The sequence below is a fragment of the Puma concolor genome, chromosome B4 (assembly GCF_028749965.1).
Source record: "Puma concolor isolate L17-30 chromosome B4, mPumCon1.1.hap2, whole genome shotgun sequence".
Taxonomy (NCBI): Eukaryota; Metazoa; Chordata; class Mammalia; order Carnivora; family Felidae; genus Puma; species Puma concolor.
The window spans coordinates 17,342,987-17,357,685 of NC_141673.1; the positions used below are offsets into that span (position 1 = coordinate 17,342,987).

Consider the following 14,699-nt stretch of genomic DNA (forward strand, 5'->3'; position numbering starts at 1 on the left):
TAAAAAATAAAAAGTGCTCAATAAAGGCCCCTGGGTAGTTCAGTCACTTAACGGTCCAACTCTTGATTTCGGCTTAGGTCATGATCCTGTGGTTTGTGAGATCAAGCCCCTAGTCAGGCTCTGTACTGACAGTGCAGAGCCTACTTGGGATTGTCTCTCTCCTTCTCTCTGTCTCTCCACCGCTCACACTCGTTCCTGCTCTCTCTCTCTCAAAATAAATAAATAAATAAACTTTAAAACAAAAGTGCTCAATATAAGCAAAAGCACAGATAATATAAAAATATACAGGATTTAAAAGGCGAAAGTGGTGTTTCAAGTCCTTCCTTACCCTACCCCACGACCGAGGCCAACCTGGTTCTTTAGAAGTAAATACTCTGAGCACTTTGGTATCTGCCCTTCCAGACCTTTCTTTAACCCAGTGTTTTTCAAATTGTGCTCTCATGAGGGGCTTCTGGGTCTTCTCAAGTTAGGTAGGTAGAGACCTAGTGGATGGGAAGCAGGGTGCTTCACTCTGTACTGCTTTGTCTGTTCCTGTTTTATATATAGGGATTTCACATAGGGTTTAATTTAAACAAATAATTGCTCTGCATTAAAAGTAAATGTTTAGGGGCACCTAAGTGGCCCAGTGGGTTGAGCATTTGACTCTTGGTTTCAGCTCAGGTCATGATCCCAGGGTCATGGGATCAAGCCCCACGTTGGGCTCTGCACTGGGCATGGAGGTGGAGCCTTTTTGGGATTCTCTCTCTCTCTCTCTCTCTCTCTCTCTCTGCCTCCTCCCCCCCCCCCTCTGCTCACTATAAATAAATAAATAGATAGGAGCCTGCTTAGGATTCTCTCTCTCTCTCTCTCTCTCTCTGCCCCTCTCTCCTGCTTGCTATAAATAGGTAGATAGATAGGTAGGTAGATAGATAAGAAAAGGAAGTCCTAAACACCCTACTAAGGAATTCCAGATCTTACCCAGTTCACCATTTTGCTACATAGTGACATGAATGTTCCACATAGACCTGTCTATTTTCCCCAGCAGTTTTATGGATGGTAACCAGTCACCTTGTTGGAATCCACTCTCCCCCAACCCCTACCTTTTTTCCCATCTCTCTAAATCTTACCTGTTCTTTAAATTTTTTTATTATTATGTTTATTTATTTTGAGAGAGAGAGAGAGAGACAGTATGAGCAGGGAAGGGGCAGAGAGAGAAGGAGATACACTCCGAAGCAGGCTCCAGACTCTGAGCTGTCAGTGCAGAGCCTGAGGTGGGGCTCAAACCCACAAGCTATGAGATCATGACATGAGCTGAAGTTGGACGCTCAACCGACTGAGCCACACAGGCGCACCTAAATCTTACCTGTTCTTTAAGGTTTTGTTCACCATTGTTTTGTTCATTCCTTCCTTCAACAGGTATTTAGTGAACACCTACATTTTGACTAATGTTGAATAGGAAATACGCAGAATTTTGTATCAAAAGCTCATAAACTAGTAAAGGATGACCTTCGTGTAAATAAGGGCAATAATGTTTTGCAAAGAAAGAGCATTTGCGGGGTGGGGGGGGGCAGGTACTACTAAGATAGAAGTGGTCTCTTCCTTTTCTGCAGTTTTATATGTGACTTGTAAAAGGGCAGTTTATGATACCGCTACATTTCTGGGTCTTCAGGAAATACTTGTTAACTTATTAATTGAATAATAGAAGAAAATGCAGAGAATTCACCTGTGAGTTAGGGATGAGACTTCAGAAGGAGCTGTTTTCATTCTTGAACCATCAGCTGTGTTAAAAAATAACTTGAATCCAATTTACTGGATTCCAGTGTTGGGCATGAGCAGAGTTGAGAACGAGTATTGGAAGGATCTTGGTTCTGTAATCCTTGTCCCCCATGGCCTGCTCTGGGACAGACGGATCATAACACAGAGAACGCCTGTAGCATCTTCCTTATCATGAGCTGGTTAGTCAGCAAGTCATGAATTCAAGTCCTGTATCTTTATCTTACTAACTTTACAACTTGGGCATATTACGTTACCTCTTCAAGACTCAGTTTCCCAAACTGCAGGGTATGAACATGTCTGTCTCCCAGGTTTTCGAAAAAAGACTATGTGAGAGTCCAGAGTGCTGTCTGCTACTTTCTTCACACTCTGCCACTTTCCTCTATGTTTTTAGATAAATAATTAACAAAGAATTTTTAACAACATTTGAATTTTCTTTTCTTTTCTTTTTTTTTAAAGCAGAAAACTCTTGTACTCTAGCATTCACAGATGATAAGGTTTCAAAATAACCCCAGGCAGACTCATGATGGATTCTGTCTTTCTAGTGCTTCATGTTCTGGTTGAGTAGACTTAGTTTTCAGTCTGGAATAAACCTTACGGTGTGGTTTAAGGTAGTCTGTGTTCCCTGTAAACTGTAAAAATGTTATTTAGATATCGTTTTAAAAATGAAAGATACATCAGGTATGGTGTGTAAACTTAACAACAATATTAAAGCTACTTCCTATTTCAGCTTTCATTTTCTTTTTTTCTTTTAAAGTACCGGTTTCCTGAAGACACGTATTGTTCAGTACGTGTACTGTTTAGTGTATGTACAAACTGGTCAATATATATATATGTATATAAATATATATGTACACACACACACCACTTTATAGCATACTGGCAGTGTAATTAAAAGCAAGATTGGATAAGTTGTATAAAAGTTAATATTTAACCTCAGTTTATTTTTTTTTTTAGAGAAAATTGGGACAAAACAGTTGATCTGAAAGTTATAAGCCAGGGGTTCAACCTAGCAATTTATAATATCTTTGTGACTGTATGGTATAGTATATTCCCTAGTATGGGGAGAAAGAGGTGGAATATTAGGTTTTGAACCTTTTATAAAGTATAAAACTAATGATGCATAATGATAATTAGCTAAACATATTTTGAAGACTCAGTACACTGATGTAAGCATTTTACGTGTATTAAGTCATTTAATCTTTATGAAAACCCAGTTAGGGAGGTTGGCTTGTTGGTTTGTTTGTTGGTTTGTTTGTTGGTTTGTTTGAGGAAACGGAGATATAGAGGCATAGATCCCACAGCTAGTAAAAGTCAGAATTTAAGACACAGCAGTTTGACTTAACTACTGTCAATATCATTGGCGTGTGGACACTTCTTGACATTTAAGTTTTTGTAAGAAGCTCATCTCTCGTAATTGAAGTGTGGAGATGTGCTAAATGAGTCACTTGAAATTTCCCCATAAAATCACTCAGTGCAAGCCCTGTTATTGATTAACCCGTTTAATGAAAGCATAGTAAATATCTCGGTAAGCTTTGTACAGTTTCAAACACAGCATAACGCATTTGCCAGTGATTCCACATCGGGTCTACAACTTTGAACAGACAGTTAATATTCTCTCCTTTTCAAAACGTACTTGACTGAAATCTGTATACTCAGGTATGGGATTTTGTGAATAGATTTTGTAATCTGAATTCTAAATGCTATTACTCTTTAGAACAAAACCTATCCCTTTCTCAACCCTGGGGGCAGTGCTTACTAGGCAATCCAAGCATGTGTTTGAGCATTAGCAAGGAAGTACCAAAAGAGAGAGAAAAAAATTAATGTTTTTTAAAGAAACAGTGAGGTAGTCTTGGGAAAAATAATACCTTTTTGTGACTCTTACTTTGGGGGTGTTGTTGTTATTATTATTATTATTATTATTATTATTATTATTATTATTACTGTAGTCTCCACACCCAGTGTGGAGCCCAGTGCAGGGCTTGAACTCCCAGCCCTGAGAAAAAGACCTGAACTGAGATCAAGAGTCGGGACACTTAGCCAACTAAGCCACCTAGGAGTCCCTGGAGTTACTTTGAATTATATGAGTCATTTTGAATTAGATGTGATGGATTATGAGGGAGACCTGCCATAGACTTGGTGGTAATCTGGCCCTGCTTTGGAGCTTGGTGGGCACATGTAGTTATTCATCTGCAATTATGTAACAAGTATAAAGTATAAATGAAATCATGGCTATGGAAAATGAATGCAACCGTTTGTCAGCTATCTGGCAGTGTTTAGGTTGTGTTCTTTAAATGAAGGCTGTTGCTTTTTGGTTGTGCTGTTCTTATTGAGAGACGAGTGCAGAGGGAGAAGTAGGAAGGAAGAGGCAATTTTAGAGCTCTGAGGAATTTTAGAAAGAGGAAATTGTAAGTAACCGTTAATAGTAACTCAGTAGAATAATATTGATAAGGAAATTTGGGGGGATATTTTATGAAATGCAAAAGGCAGGATGTAAAATAATATGTACAATATAAACCTATTTTTGTTTTGAAAATATATATATATATATTAAAATATAGTAAAGTTATATACCACTATGTCATCAGTGATTATCTCGGAATGATGGGTTCCAGAATAAACAATTTTTGTGTATCTTTGCCTCTTCTTCTTTTTTTTTTTTTTTTTTTTTTTTGCACTGAAGACCAAAAAAAAAAAAAAAAAATTTAAAAAAACCTCCCTCTATGCTAGTGGGAATTAGAAGAACAGTTTCAAATGAGCAGGGAAAGAAGGAAGGGTAGTCAGGATATTTTTACGAGCAAAGATCATCATGACAACTAGGCTGGTTTTTAGGTGGCTTTGAGTATAGTTAGCTTGAACTTCAAGTTGGACCCAGAGCCTCCCCCAACCTTTTTCCCCCGTCCCCCCCCCACCCGCCCCCCCCAACTGGTATTTGAGTAAAAAGGTACACAGCCCTGACCAAAGGGTAGAGAAGAGACTTGATTGCAGGGAGTAAAGATACTGAGTTAGGCCATTGTTTCACTTTGTTGCCAAGATAATCAAGTAACATAACACTGTGTACCTGTAGTTTGACTCATCTGTGTATTGTCTCTTGTACTGAGTCCGTGCACTTGAACTGACTTCACAGCGCTATGTACCAGGGAGCACCCTTGAGGGAAAGCACAGCCTGGGAAGTAGAAGATCAACTTCATCTTTCTGGGCGGTGCCATTGTGCAGGTGTCCCAGCGGGGGAAGGTGGTGTTAGGCTGCCGCCTGAGGAACACCTCCGCGAAGGAGCTGTGCTGTTTTATCACTTTGGAAGGTAATGTAATATGGCCGGCCCATCAGTTCACTGCTTCACCTCTGAGATCTGGGGCCGGGGGAGGGGGGAGCTGTGGGTGAGTAGAAGTGCTTTAAGTAAATAGTTGCAATGAGATACTGTGAAAATTATGGGACACTCCTGGTCTTAAAATGTAGAAAAAAATGCTGACTTCATCTGTGGCAAATCATGTTTTCCTTTCTCTTTTCTTAAAAAGAAAGTTTCGTTTTTCTTTTAAATTTTGACACATCAGCTTTTTCTTCCTTTCTCTGTTCTTAAAAATAGGATTTTTTTTTCTTTTAAACTTTGGAACATTGGCATCCTTTCTGTACCTTAAAATTCTAAAAGAGTTCATTTTCAATTTTTAGTTCAATTATACGCAGAGCTGATGGTATATTTTATGTTGGTCTAGAAGTAGGTTTACCTTTTCAGGGTTGAATTCTCTGTAAGAATATAAGGATGTGTCATGGGGGAAAAGTATGAAAGTATACTTTTGTAGGAGTTTGGAAAAATGTTTACTAATTTGAAATGCTGATGAAGTCATTACTTACTTTCTAAATTTAGGTATTTTAGACTTACAAGTGCCAGAGAACACTGGTAAGGAAATGCATTATTTATGTTTTATTCTTATGTACACTATCTTTTACACAGAGGTGTTGAGTCAGTTTATAAAAAAACAACACCTACAAGAAATGTTGGCTTTTTAAAAAAAGAATTACAAGACTAGTACTAGACAAAGTAAAACTAGGAGTATAACATTAAGATGAATACATTAATCATAGATTTGAATTTTAACTATAGCTATCAGTTTCCTTGCTGCTGAAGTAAAAAAAAAGGGGGGGGGGCCTCAATATTTATTAAAGAAAAGAAAAATACCAGTTTTCAGTAGCAACTCTGTCTGTAGCTATTATTTCTAAAGTTTCTTATGACTTTATACATGAATGATTGATGAGAAGGTGATGTTCTCAGCAGGAGTTTGCAGGAAATTAATGAATGTCAATAGCTTGTCAATTGAAGGAGAGAGTGTTAAGTGGTAAGTTTTGAATAAGATACGTGTAAGAAATGTTGAAGACAGAGTAGGAGAAATAAACTGTTTTGTTGTTGAAAAGCGCTTTCTCAACTTCAAAACAGAGTTCTCTGATTAAACTTGTTTGCCACCCTACTATTCCTCAAGTTTTTTTCAAACAGTAGCACTAACTGATGTTCTTGGTAATAGTTGGCTTCCTGTGTTATTAAAACTATTTGTGTATTGCTCTGAATTTAATTAGAATATCTAGTTAAATGGTTGAATTTTTTCCTCATTTTTCAGTTGGTTGGTTTGATAGGGACTAGATGTAATCTAACTGATGGCACTTGGTAGAATAAACTGTACTTTGTTTATGCAATACACATAGTTCTTTGGACACACATATTTATTCTGTCAACATTTTCTCGATAAGTAGAAATGGCTTAACTCTGGGATATGTTTTAGTTGAATCATTAGCTTGATTTTGACGTATCCTTCTAAATAAACCATTCTTAAATTTTATTTATTATTTTTTTTGAGAGAGAGAAAAAGAGTGAGGCAGGGGCAGAGGGGGAGAAAGAGAATATTTTTTTATTTTTTAAATTTTATTAAAAAAATTTTTTTTAATGTTTATTTATTTTTTGAGGGAGGGAGAGAGAGAGCATGGGCAGCAGAAGGGCAAAGAGAGAAAGAAACACACAGTCCAAAGCAGGCTTCAGGCTCTGAGCTGTCAGCACAGAGCCCAACGTGGGGCTTGCACTCATGAACCACGAGTTTGTAACCTGAGCCCAAGTCGGATGCTCAACTGACTGAGCTACCCAGGCCGCCCCCCCCCCCCCCCCGCCGAGACAGAGAGAGAATCTTAAGCACGCTCTATGCTCAGGCCTGACATGGGGCTTGATCTCACAATTATGAAATCATGACCTGAACCAAAATCAAAAGTCCAATGCTTAACCAACTGAGCCACCCAGGGGCCCCTCCAACTACCTTTAAATGAGCTCAACAATGATAAAAATTATGAGATATGTAAATTACTATAGCTCATCTGTTGTTTGGACCAATTTGAGACTTAACCCCTTATAAAGCCTGTGGGATAGTTATTAAGTGGGCTCACCTTCATTCTTTAGAATTGTTACTGTGGGATGGTTCCTTTTCCTTGTTTAGCTACGGGACGTGAGCAGAAGACATTTATATGCTTTTTTCCCCCTAGTTCTACATTCTTAACTGGATACCATGAAATATATACCTCTGCCAAGCCAAGAGGGTGCATTTGGAATTCTGGAGATTTCTTTTATATTACAAATTGATTTTTTACCTTTTGAGGGCCAAGTGATACATTCAAATATCATAAGAAACACAACATGTCATCTGTGCCATGTGGGAGTTGGCATTGGGAAACCAAATGGATACCTTTCATTTAAAAGAAAAATTCCCGGGGCGCTTGGGTGGCTCAGTCAGTTAAGCGTCCCACTTTTGATTTCAACTCAGGTCATGATCTCAAGGTTCATGGGATTGAGCCCTGCTTGGGATTCTCTCCCTCTCTCTCTCTCTCTCTCTGTCTCTCGCTCTCTCTTGCTCTGTCTCTTGCTACGCACCCCCCTCCCCACCGCTCTCCCCCCCACTAGCCCCCCTCACGTGCATGCTGTCTCAAAGAATAACATAAAAACTTAAAATTTTTTTTAAGTTCTCTCTTTAAAACTGTGATAGGAAAATTTCTAATTATTGTTGGCAATAAATTTTCACTGTTCTTTCCTCTCTGTACCTTTAATCCTACATTAATTTGGGTAGTTTTTTTTTAAGTGTTTATTTTGATAGAGAGCACATGCATGTGGGGGAGGGGTAGAGAGAGAGAGAGGGAGAGACAGAATCTCAAGCAGCCTTCATGCTGTCAGCACAGAGCCCCACATGCGGGCTTGAATTCATAAACTATGAGATCATGACCTGAGCCAAAATCAACACTTGATCTTGGCCAAAAGGCCGAGAAGCAATAACCTTAGCCAAAATGAAGAGTTGGTCGCTTAACCAGCTGAGCCACCCAGGTGCCCCGGGTAGATTTCTTTGAGGTGGTATACTTTTATCATCACCTTTTGAATGAGATGAATTGTTCCTGGCTGTTAGGAACAATTTGGTAGGAAGTATAGAAGTGGAAAAGCTGAATAAAGGAGATTGGATTGAATGAAGGAAGTTTAGAGGAGAGCGAATAATTTACCTGGGTTTGGTAATCTAGTAGAAGGCAGTGAGTTATTGTGAAACATTAGGAACCCAAAATAAGCGATATAGGGAGCCCAGTAGATGAGGCTAATGAAATCAAGGGCTAAAAATGAGAAATGATTTCAGTAAAAGTGGTAGGGCTAGCTCAAATGAGAAGAGACTTCTTCAGTACAAATCAGTAGTCAAGGTCTATGATCCCCATAGATGGGACTAGAGTGTCCTCCCAGGTTCTGATGAGCGTTCAAGGAAGGAGGAGTTGGCATGAGGTCACAGCAAAATGGCAGAGAGTGGTGTCGGGGTGAACATGAGAAAACCAGAGGGATGATTGTTTAAGAGCTTATTGGGATGAGCTCTGAGAAAGGTGATTTGATGGAAAATCCTTAGGAAAAGGGAATTGTGGATAAGAAATGGGGAACCTGAAGTGTTCAGGTCATGAAACTGATATCTAAAAGACTTTTAAACATAATTTTTGCTTAAGTGAAAGGAGTTGATCATTGAGAGAAATTGGTGAGGATTTAAGTTTACACAGGTTTAGATCTTAAAATGAAAATACTTAAAGTCAACTTGTTGCCTAGGTGCTGCAAAAAGCAAATTAACTAGACATGATCTTTCTTTATGAACTGATTGTACAATTAAACAATTAAGTACTTACTGAGTATTATTCAAAAGAATGAACCAAAATTTTTTATGAAACTAGAAAATAATTTTGTATGTCAGCTGAGGTCTGCCCTAACCTCTCTGAAAACTAACTGACCACATAATACATCCCCCGTGGTAACTACCTACATTTGAATAACTAACCGGAAAACATAGTCAAAGAAAACAGAAGGGAGCAGAATGCACACTATACGAATACATACAATTTATACAAATATATTTATATAAATATACCCACCTGATGGACAAGTTTTGAGATTTTTTGACTAACTGTGAGAATGCTGGTAACAGATTAACTCAAAACAGTTTTGTTGTGGGAAGATAACAAAGTATTAAGCTCTCATTTAGTGCCTTTCTTAGTAATTAGGCAGGACAGGCCTGGTAACTCACAGCTCTGTTGGATTTTTCAAGTGTATTATTTAGCCTTTGCAATCAAACAATGCCTCCTCCAGCACCAGGAACAGATTTTCTCCAAGATAATGATGTAGTAAATCAACACACATACAATATGCTGCTTTTCCTAACTTTTTTTTTTTTAATTTTTTTTAACGTTTATTTATTTTTGAGACAGAGAGAGACAGAGCATGAACGGGGGAGGGTCAGAGAGAGGGAGACACAGAATCTGAAACAGGCTCCAGGTTCTGAGCTGCTAGCACAGAGCCTGATGCCGGGCTCGAACTCACGGACCGTGAGATCATGACCTGAGCCGAAGTCGGTCGCCTAACCGACTGAGCCACCCTAGGCGCCCCACCTAACTTTTAAAAACAAGCAATTTGAACTAGTGTTTTTCATTTTTGTGACCAAAATTGAATTCATAAGGAGTATCTGGTATTATTAGTTTATATTTCTTTAAGTCAGTGGTTCTCTGATGTGACTCTGTAGACCAGTGCTGTCCCATGACAGTACTTTTATGGGGAACCATGGAGTGAGTTCTTCATTAATCTAAATGTGTTTAATGGAAAGGCTGTCTTTTGGTCTAAGATTTTGTCTCTTCTGCATTCTTTTTTTTTTTTTAATTATTGTATTTATTTTTTTAGATGTTGGTTTTTGAGAGAGAGAGAATATGAGTAGGGGCGCGGGCAGAGAGGGGGGGACAGAGGATCCGAATCGGACTCTGTGCTGACAGCAGAGAGCCCGATGTGGGGCTCAAACTCATGAACTGCGAGATAATGACCTGAGCTGAAGTCAGATGCTCAACCAACTGTGCCACCCAGGCACCCCATATAATATTTTTTCTAAGTTTTAATTTATTTATTCATTTTAAGTAACCTCTACACCCAACATGGGGCTCAAACTCACAACTCCAAGATCAAGTTCTTCCAGCTGAGCCAGCCAGGCACCGCTCCCTTCTTCATTCTTGGTGTTAAAATGTACAGTTATTTTTTAAAGTTAATTAATTTTTTAATTTACATCCAAGTTAGCATATAGTGCAACAGTGATTTCAGGAGTAGATTCCTTAATGCCCCTCACCCATTTAGCTCATCCCCTCTCCCACAACCCCTCCAGCAGCCCTCTGTTTGTTCTCTATATTTAAGAGTCTTTTATGTTTTGTCCCCCTCCCTGTTTTTATATTATTTTTGCTTCCCTTCCCTTATGTTTATCTGTTTTGTATGTTCAGCTTCTCATATGAGTGAAGTCCTATGATATTTGTCTTTCTCTGACTCATTTTGCTTAGCATAATACCCTCTAGTTCCATCCACATAGTTGCAAATGGCAAAATTTCATTCTTTTTGGTTGCTGAGTATATACACATATACATATACATACCACATCTTTTTTATCCATTCATCCATTGAAGGACATTTGGGCTCTGTCCATACTTTGGTTATTGTTGATAGTACTGCCATAAACATTGGGCTGCATGTGGCCCTTCAAAACAGCACAGCTGTATCCCTTGGATAAATACCTAGTAGTGCAGTTGCTGGGACATAGGGTAGTTCTATTTTTAATTTTTTTAGAAATCTTCATACTGTTTTCCAGAGTTTGTATTCCCACCAGCAGTGCAAAAGAGATCCTCTTTCTCTGCATCCTCACCAACATCTGTTGTTGACTGAGTTGTGAGTTTTAGCCATTCTGACAGGTGTGAGGTGATCTCATTGTGGTTTTGATTTGTGTTTTCCTGATGGTGAGTGATGTTGAGCATTTTTTTCATGTGTCGGTTGGCCATCTGGATGTCTTCTTTGGAGAAGTGTCTATTCATGTCTTTTGCCCATTTCTTCACTGGATTATTTGTTTTTTGGGTGTTGAGTTTGATAAGTTCTTGTTAGATTTTGGATGCTATCCCTTTATCTGTTACATCATTTGCAAATATCTTCTCCCATTCTGTTTGTTGCCTTTTAGTTTTGCTGGTTGTTTCCTTTGCTGTGCAGGAGCTTTTTATTTTGATGAGGTCCAATAGTTCATTTTTGCTTTTGTTTCCCTTGCCTCCGGAGATGTGTTGAGTAAGAAGTAGCTGCGGCCAAGGTCAAAGAGGTTTTTGCCTGCTTTCTCCTTGAGGATTTTGAGGCTTTCTGTCTTACGTTTAGGTCTTTCATCCATTTTGAGTTTATTTTTGTGTATGGTGTAAGGAAGTGGTCTAGGTTCATTTTTCTGCATGCTGCTGTCCAGTTTTCCCAGCACCATTTGCTGAAGAGATTGTCTTTATTTCACTGGCCATTCTTTCTTGCTTTGTCAAAGATTAGTTGGCCATACGTTTGTGGGTCCATTTCTGGATTCTCTATTCTGTTCCATTGATCTGAGTGTCTGTTTTTGTGCCACTACCGTACTGTCTTGATGATTACAGCTTTGTAATACAGCTTGAAGTCAGGGATTGTGATGGCTCCAGCTTTGGTTTTCTTTTTCAAGATCGCTTTGGCTATTTTGGGTCTTTTCTGATTCCATACAAATTTTAGGATTGTTTGTTCTAGCTCTGTGAAGAATACTGGTGTTATTTTGATAGAGATTGTTATGTACGCTTATTTTTTAGAAAAGATCATTAAATTTTTTTAAAATTTTATATATATATTTATTTAATTTTTTTCCAGTTTTATTGAGATATAAGTGACATATGTCACTGTGTGAGTTTCAGGTTTACAGCATAAAGTTTAGACTGTGAAGTAATTACTATAGTAAGTTAACATCCATCAAGCCATATAGAGAGAATAAAAAGAAATGAGGGAAAAAACCCTTCCTTCTTGTGGTGAGAATTGTTAAGATTTACTCTCTTAACAACTTTTATATGTCATAGAGCTGAGGAAACTATAGTCATCATGTTGCACATTATATCCCTAGTACTTGTGTATCTTATAACAGGAAGTTTGTACTCTTTAACCTTTTTTGTTCCAATTCACCCTTCTCTTCCCCTGACCCCATCTCTGGTTATCCCAAATCTGATTCTTTTTCTGCGTTTGGGTCCTTTCCTTTCTTTTTTTTTCTTTTTCTTATGATTCTACATATAAATGAGATCATGTGGTATTTGTGTTTCTCTTTTTGCCTTATTTCACTTAGCATAATGCCCTCAGGATTTATCCATGTTGTTGCAAATGGCAGGATTTCCTTATTTTTTTATGGCTGAATAATATTCCATTATGCACACACACACACACACACACACACACACACACACGCCACAACTTCTTTATCCACTTACCTTTCAGTGGACTCTTAGGTTGTTTCATGTTTTGGCTATTGTAAATAATGCTGCTCTGAACACAGGGCTACAGATATCTTTTCAATGATCCAAAGATCATTCCTTTGGATATGTTCCCAGAAGTGGAATTGCTAGATCATATGGTAGTTCTATTTTTTAATTCTTTGAGGATCCTCCATATTTTTTCCATAATAGCTGTACCAATTTACAATCCTGCCAGCAGTGGACAAAGGTTCCCTTTTCTTCAAATCCTAGTCAGCATTTGTTATTTTTTGTCCTGTTGATGGCCATTCTAACAGCCATCAAGTGGGAAAGATTGTTTTTGGTAAAATTTGGGGAGAAGTTTGACTGTTTAATGAGATCTAAATGTTTGCAAACCACTGTTACAAAATTCTTTAACTGTAGATGGAACCCTTAAGTGCTCAGAGACTCAACTAAAATAGGTAGGAATCTATGGGTCAGGGTCCTTTTCTACATACTTACTTTTAGGTAGCTTTTGTTGGATCATGCTGTGGTAATAATTCCAAACTCTCAATGGCTTTCGACCACAATGCTTTATTTCTCTCTCACTTTACATGTTGCCTGTGGGTTACCACGTATTGGCCGCAGTTGCTGGGGCTCTGCATGGGTCTTTGTCCCAGGACCCAGTCTGAAGAAGTAGCACTAACCTAGGACATGCCATTCTCATGACAGATGGAAGAAGAGACATAGCTGAACTGTTTCTGCTTGTAGGTGTTGCTGCTCCTCTTATTCCATTGGCCAATTCAAGTCACATGGCCAAATCTGCTGTCAGTGGAGATGAGGAAGTAGAATTCTCTCACAGTCCCTTCAAGTAACATGGCAACGGGTGGAGATAATTCTCTTATAGGAGGGCAGCAATAATGGGAGTAAAATAAAATCTACAATATCATTCTTACTGAAGCACTCATGTAGTCTATATGAATAAAGAACAGTAAGAAACAGATATCCACTATCAAGCTGAAAAAATATAACCAATACCTTTGAAGCTCTCTGTGTGCTTTTATACCACGTACTCAAATATACCCATTCTCTTGAAGTTTGTGATTATATCCTACCCGTCTTCATATATTCCATTGTATTAATATCCCACAATTTCTGTTTTCTGTTGAGTTAATTCCAATTTTTTACTAGTATGAAGATGCTGCTAAGGATATTATTTTATGTGTCTTCTAGTATACTGTGCATGAGTCTCTCCAGGATATGAACTTAGGGTGGAATTTGCTGAAATGTGGGGCATAGAATCTTTAATTTTAGCATACAACAATTGTTTTCCAAGGCAGTATAATGTTTACAGTTGCACTAGTAGTGTTTAATGTATTACCAGTGCTCACATCCTTGTTCACATTTGAAAGTTTCACAACATCTAATTTTTAGTGTAATGAATGTAAATCAGATTCTTTTTTGAAAGTACTGGGAGACACTTCTCAAGCTTTCATGTGTACACAAATCACTTGGAATGCTATTAGAAGTGCAGGTTTTGATTCACAGGTTGGGCTAAGGATGAGAGCGGAGGTCCTGCATTTTTTTTTTTTTTTTCAACATTTATTTATTTTTGGGACAGAGAGAGACAGAGCATGAACGGGGGAGGGGCAGAGAGAGAGGGAGACACAGAATCGGAAACAGGCTCCAGGCTCTGAGCCATCAGCCCAGAGCCTGACGCGGGGCTCGAACTCACGGACCGCGAGATCGTGACCTGGCTGAAGTCGGACGCTCAACCGACTGCGCCACCCAGGCGCCCCAAGAGCGGAGGTCCTGCATTTCTAACAAGCTCCCAGGTGATGACAGTGCTGCTGGACCATAAACCATACTTGGAGTAACAAGGATCTAAGGCACTAAAATAGAATTGTTCCTGTGTTGGTTGTGCTCAGCACCTAAAGAGTCTTTGGAACAAAACTGCTAAATAACAGTATTTGATGCAGCCACTTAATCTAGGATTTTTGAATTATGCCTGATATCTTCACTGGCGTTAGATGAGTAGTATAGATAAATATATATTTTTTATCTACCAATTTTGGAAAAAAAAAAAAAAAAGTCCCAGGCCACAATTTTAATCATTCTACTTGTACTCTACTGCTGATTTTTTTTTTTTTTAATTTGAGACTTCTGTTTTGTGGAAATACTGGCCA

At 38.5% G+C, this 14,699-nt stretch overlaps 1 protein-coding gene across 7 annotated transcripts in view; it reads left to right on the top strand.

Annotated features, from left to right (window-relative positions):
- Positions 1–14,699, top strand: part of SLC41A2 (solute carrier family 41 member 2) — a 126,814-nt gene that overhangs the window by 6,479 nt on the left and 105,636 nt on the right. For 2 of the 7 annotated variants that reach the window (XM_086712478.1, XM_086712486.1), the window contains exon 1: positions 4,722–5,053. The exons of 2 other annotated variants lie outside the window; for them this stretch is intronic. The gene's annotated coding sequence lies outside the window, so the exon portion shown is untranslated. Of the gene's footprint in view, positions 1–2,509; positions 2,572–3,313; positions 3,412–4,721; positions 5,054–6,689; positions 6,830–14,699 lie in introns of those variants that run through there. 3 more of the 7 variants (XM_086712480.1, XM_086712481.1, XM_086712482.1) reach the window with 3 other exon arrangements.